Below are 7,477 nucleotides of genomic sequence, written 5' to 3' on the forward strand. Positions count from 1 at the left end.
TCCAATAACATTTATAAAGTAGACAAAAATATATAGCCTGAATGTACTTGTCTCAAGAAAATTCCCTAGTGAAATAAAAGAGATTATATTTTGACTTAAGAAACAAAAATGCTACATAACCTTTCGATTCTCTTGTTGTAAACAATATACATCCAATATTTATGGTAGATCATGTCTCTCAAACTGATTTGGAATATTCTTAATCATTAAAGTAGTTTTTTATACTAATAAACTTTTTGATACTATCAATAAGATCATAAGAATGAACATCATCCTTTTATTAGTGATGTTATAGCTTCATGAAGTTTTTCTTGACTGATATGCTAATGCTTAAAAATGATACAAATTTAATACAGAGAGCACTAAAATCCATAATAGACGCTAGTTCTCGTTTATTGGGCTTATGGAACTTGACAATTCTCTTAACTAACTAGCACCTCAATAAGAAGTCAAACTTGATTGATGAGTTATTGATGCTCTGATAAAGTAGTTATGCCAACAATCACAAGGAGGTCCACGACACAATTCATTCAAAGTGTCTTGATTACCAACCATTAATATCAATAAAGGATGTCAAAAACTAATTGTTGGCTTTTTTATTAGTTTCCCATAGATATCACCTTTGATGACGTTTTGAAAAATTTAAGTAGCTTAAGAACAAGAGTTAAGTGTTGGATAATCGAATAATTTCTTGATATTTGCAATTTAATCCATTCTCCCTAACTAAGATAGTTGGTGCTTGATGCCTAGTATTTGATAAGACAAGGTGGCTGATGGCCGATAACTACAAAAGGTTTTTTTAGTAGATTTAGAAACTGACCAATACTGAAGTGTCATTTTGATAGAAAAGACAATGATAATTTAAAGAAAGATTATAAAAATAAATATGTAATAAAAAGTTGAGATTGTGAATCTTGAAGAATTTATAAGGTCTTCAAATCCTATTAATTTTGTTTTTCTGTGGAGATAAAAGTTAAAGTGTTATTTTGTCCTGATATCATTATTAAAAAAAAAATCTCATGCACATGTATTAAAAAACATACATATCTTTTACATATTATTAATAAGGAATAAACGACAAGTTCTTTTGAAAACTTTTATACATTTACAAGTATAGATAGATGAGTACTCTTGATCTTAACATTTTATATTATAGGTCATAAGAAAAAAAAAAAAGTCTTATACAAGGAGCCTGAAAAGATAATTGGTTTTATATTTTTCTAAGCTTAGTAATATGTTAAAGCTTAGCAATATTAGTGTGACAGACTACTAGACCCATAAATTTTAAACTTAGTACATAATTTAATTTAAAGGATATTAAATCTAGTAGTTTACTAGATCTATATATACATGAAATTAATATATTATTTGAACTTAAAAATATTAAACCTGTTGTTTAATATATATATATATATATATGGAATTAGCGCATTTTCCTTTTAATTTTTAACATGTATAAAAAACGCTAATCTATCATAATAATAATAAAATAAATAAATAAATATAAAAGGGAAGCGAAGCGTTTACCTTTAAAATAGAGAGGGAATGAAGGTGAAGAAGACCGTCTCATCACATCGTATGGTAAAAACTTAAATTTATTTTTCTTGAAATTAATTTGTTTTAAAATTAGCTTTTCTATCGAGCTTTGTACAAAATCTTGTTTTGCTCCCCTCCCTTATCTCCATCGAACGAAGTTTGCAATTTGTAGCCATTTATATCTGGAATTGCAACATAAAAGATTCATGATCACCCTCAACCAGACTTATCAGGAGAAATTATTCCCATTAATCTTTTAGCTGTACAATTTATTGCCTTGTACTTGATCTGTTCAAGCTCAGTTCATTAGCTTATTAGTACCTGTTAAATATAATTTTAGAAATGTGGAAGGGTTGGCTACTGGGCAAAATATAATTTAACTCTAGTGTCAGAACATTCTAGATGGAAGAGGAGTCTCCAACTCAGTTTAATACGCCCGATAGTTAGAAAGGAAGAAGCAGTGTTCCCGGAAAATATGATGGAAATGTGTCCAGGAAAAAACAAGTCTAAACTGCCACCTTTCAAAAAATAATTTACAGAAATACACACAGCCTCCATTCACTTCTGCAGCCCTGCCACTTCTAGATTTGCATATGCATATCTTGAGGGGTACAGCTTTTAACCATACTGTTGCCATCAAAATGCATGAATCATGCTTTAGCTGTTAACTTCCCATCACTGAACAGCGGCTTCTCATAATTTGCTTACAATCATGAACAGCATAGATTATACTTTCCGGACAATAACACGCCTTTCATGCTTATATTCTATTTCATCCCTTTGGTGCATTACTATTAGACACTAATATGTATGGTATCTATGATCTCAGATCTCAGAGAGAGAAACCTGCTCCTTGCAGGCTTAACCAGGAGATGCCTAATCCATGGAGATCATAACAATGTGGGTCTGTTATAAAAAGGACAGCAGTCAGGCTAACAGGTGTTTTCGGGCATCAGGCTTTGAGAACTTGAATAGGTTACAGTATGATTTTCAGTAAATCACATTAACAGATATGTAAAGTAAGAAGCAACTAAATGGTATTGAAATTAAATGCTTACAAGTGATTCATTCATTCCCATTCTGGCAAGTTCATCAATCAGCTTTCTTTCTGATATGCGCATACCAATTCCCAGTCTTCTCTTTATCTGAGTTTCTGCTTGCTGTTTGTTAAGAAAAAGAAATCATTAAGCAGGTGAGTGACAGACAACAAACCAAGGAATATCAGAATAGGTTGCTGAGAAACTCATGACTGACAGAAAACAGAACAAAGGGTAGCAATGTCATTGACAAACCTTTATCTCAGGAGTAGGAGTCACTTGTTGATTTATTCCCGACTGTGCTGCTTCGACAGTAGACACCTTAAAAAGATTTACTGCTTCAATAACATCCGCCTCAGTGGCAACATGGGACCTAATTAAAAGTTCATGAATGAGTGGCAAATCAATATACCAAAATAGAGACAAAGGGAAAATAGTAAAAGAAGCACGCAAATCTGTTTCAGCATGCTCTCAAACTTGTCAACTTTAATAAACTGTACTTACAATTTCATTTTTGCAAGAGCCTCACTCAATCTTATGATAGCTTCCAGCTGCCTTACAGTAATGGGTACAGCAAAAGCCTCCCCAGTTTCATTTGCCTGCTTTCTCATATCCTAACCAAATTTCCAGATTGATAACTATCAGACTAACAGCCAAGCGTTCTTACCACATACACATGGTGATAATGCATAAATAATTTAAAACCAATTTTCAAAAGAATTGCTTTGCAATGTTGGTGATTGGCTGGCCAATAATCAAGTCAATTTGTGTAATTAGATCTGGGCAGTCAGAACTAAATCTTGGAAGAGCACGTGGACTGGAACAAGTGTGAACACCGAGTTTCACAGAAAATGCATCTAATTTTATCCTCAGAAAATCAAATAAATGGCAGCCTTTTCTAGAAAAGAACTAAAAAAACAAATACCTGTCTGAATCTGACTTACTCATTTTGCAATCTACTGGATGCATACTCTGACAGCCGGGGATGGCATTCAGTTCGAAAATATTGTATGTACCTATGAGAGCCAAAACCTACATCGTTTAGCTTCTCATGGTTTCCACACCAAAGAAGGATTGTGAAGAGCATATTCTTGAGTTTGAAAAAAAGACAACTTTTCAGCCAATTCTCTTCTTTAGCATTTCTGCTATCACCCGAGGTTTTATTAGCAGAAGCATGAACCTTGATGATATGGCTAGCTATAATCTGTAACAGAAGATTTTTGGTTCAACCATTACATGGACTCACAGGAGTTTGGAATCGACAAGAATGCATGTGATACGATAGCTGTTCTTTTTCAAATCCATCAAAATGAGCCTTCTTGATTGGTGAGAAACAATCATATTTAGTTTTCAACATATAAACACGTAATTTTATGATTATATGGTCTGTCTTTAAATCCATCAAGAAACATAATGGAATCAATACATTTCCTTGAAAAGCAAAATATCAACTCACGTGAAAATGCTTCAGATGAGTATGCAAATTACCTTATCTCGACCACAGTCTCTTTTATCCTTCACAATGAAGATTAAGTCAAATCTAGAAAGAATTGTTGCCTGTAAATCGATATTCTCCTGTGCAGTCTGGAAGGAGAGCAATAGTAATATTATCTTATGCCATCAAAATTTTGCTGTGAGAAATTGGCAAAAATGAACGAGAAACCATAGCTACTAACCTTGAGATCATCATAACGACCTGATGGATGGTTGGCAGCTGCAAGCACTGATGTCCTAGAATTGAGTTGTTATTCCTGCTTTTGCAATGGATATTGTTTGCTGCTCCATGGCTTCGTGAATAGCCAATCTGATCCACACAGACAAAATCTTAAGCATCCCCCAGGAAACACAATTGGTGAGGTGCGGCATTATCTACTTTGAGTTCAATTACCTATCCTCTGGCCTCATTTTGTCAAACTCATCAATACAGACAACACCTCCATCAACCAAAACCATGGCTCCTCCTTCAAGATAAAATTCACATGTTTGTGATTTTAGTTAGAAGACTTTCATAGTGATATGAAGGAACAATATTGACTAACTAAAAAATACACTACATCTAAAGCAATGAATGAAAAAAAAAATCCTACTTCTATACATGCCAAAGAAGATTGAGAACTTACTGAGCTGCTATCTCATATAACAGAAGCCGTAAGACCAGCAGCTGATGAGCCTTTTCCAGAAGTATATACTGCTACAGGAGCAGTCTTCTCAACAAACTTAAGAAACTTTACAAGCAAAGAAATTCTAAATCAGAACCTCACTTCACACACACAAACAAACAAACACGCAACACACAAAGCATGAACTTTTAACATAATTAACATTTTCCATGCTAGACAAAATAAAACAGTGGAGATTGGAGAAATCCTTTCAGTAGAAAGACGTAGAAAGATGCATAAATGAGATCACAACGCCACATCCCACAACTTCTAAAGAGCTCTTAACGCAAAAATCAACCACATATAGAACTAACCTGTGATTTAGCAGTAGATGGGTCACCCAAAAATAACACATTAATATCACCTCTCAACTTCACCCCACCTGGCAAATTCTGCACTTACAACACAATTGTTCAAACATCAATAAGCAACATACAATCAACTGATTGAGTTTCAAGATATGTACCTTTCTCGATCCTCCAAATAAAAGACAAGCCACAGCTTTCTTCACATTCTCTTTTCCAAATATAGAGGGAGCAATCTTGGAGCATATGACTTCATATACATCTGTTCTCGAGGCAAATTTTTTGAATTCTTCTACCTGCACATGGTACATAGAGTCACTTGTCCACCAGAATCAGTGCCCAAAACACAACCAAGAGGTTTCCTAGCAGCAAGGAAATTGGTTGCGGCAAGGCAGCATAGAGTTTAAGCCAGAAAAAAGCAAAAAGAAGGGCATGCCCTAGTGATAGAAATTTTGCTAGGTAAATTTAACTTCCTATCTATTCTCAAAATAAGCAGCAGGAGAAAAAAACTTCTGCCACGCATGTCATACTCTAACCAAGTTAAATAACATGTCTCTAGAAACCAGCCATGCATGAAAAAAAAGTAGAGCTGTAATCTATCATGAAAGACAAAAAAGTGGGCGCTGAAAGTTGTTCAAGCAGTTTTAAACGGTGATTTCTAATTCTACCTCTTCTTTTGTGAAAGCTGCATGACCTCGAGTACTGGCCTCGTTTACTTCTTCTATTCCAACTACCCTGATATAAGGTTGCCTCACTGCAACTGCTCCTCTATTGCTGCACGGAGTTGAACCATTAACAACAATTCAATTACCATCAACCAATACGCATAAACATGGAGCTTCAAAACGTTCATATGAAGTATAATCATTCTTACGAGGCTGATGAATTGGCTGCTTGAAAGATGCTATAAATCCCTATGATGGTCAATCACGTGCCAGGTACAATTCTTTGAACAAGATGCCGATCCACGGAGAGAAGCATGTTTCTTGGAAGCTCTCCAGTAGGGACATCCTGTAACATCAACATAAACACAAACCAGTAAAAAAAAAAGAAAAGTTATTTAACTCAACACCACTATTCAGTTTACTCAAATCAAGATTATTACCTCTGGATTTTCCTGCAATTTCAAGGTTTGCTGATCAACATACTTGCTCTTGTCAGGAACCACAATCCAAGGATCAATGGGGCAAGGTTCTTCACCAGCCTGCACAAAATCCCTTTAAAAATGAAACTTTGAATCATAAAACCAAGAAATGCAAGGAGTCTAAGCAAAGGGTTGAGATAAACCTGAGGAACATGGTCGCACGAACGAGGCACAATTGCCCCACCAAGGCCTGGACGACATGGTACTTCCCTTGTACTTTGACAATTCTTACACACTAGACTCACATAAGTTGCCTTTGCCTCTTAACCCTTGAAGCAGCTATGGTAATCCCAGCTATCTTGATCAGCTTAGAAATATCTTGAGCCTACACACAGAAGACGGGAATTAAAACAAGGAGTATAATACACATGTTTCCAAATCCATAAAGATTTTAATCTAAAAATTAATAGTGATAAAAAATAAGAACCATACAAGCTAAACTGTTCAACGTATTGGAAATGAAAAACAATTTCTTTCCTAAAAAATCAAACACAATATATTTATTTATACATCAAGATTTTAACTGCTAACCCCAAGCATTCGCATTGAAACAGGATCCTCCTTAGAACTCAACAAAATCTGCACTTCTCTTGTCTCCGGTTCCTTCATTTCCCCACTCTCTCCTTGTTCCTTCAACCTCAAACCCTGCAACACCTCCGCTGCCGCAGTCTCAAACTACAAAGATACCCAGAAAAAAAAATTAGACAAAAAACAACTCTGCATAGATCTCACAGATGCGACAGCGCGTGTTTTCCACGTAATTCATAAACGCGCCTACCAAGGGCAAGTAATCGGAGGGAGAGGAGCGGAGGAGGGAAGGAAGCTCAGCATCGAATGCGAGGACATCTTCAAGGTGGACAAGGAGAGATTTAGGATTATTAATGAGACTTTCACGGTATGGGAAAACATTTTTATCAGTCTCCAAGTTTCGTATGAATTCCTTGAATTTACGGAGGATGGTGTGGCGGCTTGTAGTTGCAGCCGCCGCATCTGTTCCGGGTTTAGGGAACTCTTGAATTTACGGAGGATGGTGTGGCGGCTTGTAGTTGCAGCCGCCGCATCTGTTCCGGATTCAGGGAACTGCGCCTGATCGCTGTAGTACACCGCTCCTTCGTCCCACCCTGACATCTTGATTTTTCTCTAACTCAAACAGTCTCCCTCCTTCTCTTCTTTTCTCTGCGTGTGTGTGAAGGCACTGGGGAGGGTAGGGGTTAATTCGGGGAATTTAAGAAGGGATGTTTTGGTGCAAATATTTGGCGGGAAATTGGCGTGTGACACGTGCCTGTAGCACACCTG

General features: G+C 36.1%; 1 pseudogene; it reads right to left on the reverse strand.

Annotated features, from left to right (window-relative positions):
* Window positions 1-1,955: 1,955 nt before the first annotated feature.
* Window positions 1,956-7,413, reverse strand: LOC105131949 (DNA replication licensing factor MCM5-like; annotated as a pseudogene).
* Between the last annotated feature and the right edge of the window lie 64 nt (window positions 7,414-7,477).

Source organism: Populus euphratica, unplaced genomic scaffold (assembly GCF_000495115.2).
Source record: "Populus euphratica unplaced genomic scaffold, PopEup_1.0 scaffold73.1, whole genome shotgun sequence".
Taxonomy (NCBI): Eukaryota; Viridiplantae; Streptophyta; class Magnoliopsida; order Malpighiales; family Salicaceae; genus Populus; species Populus euphratica.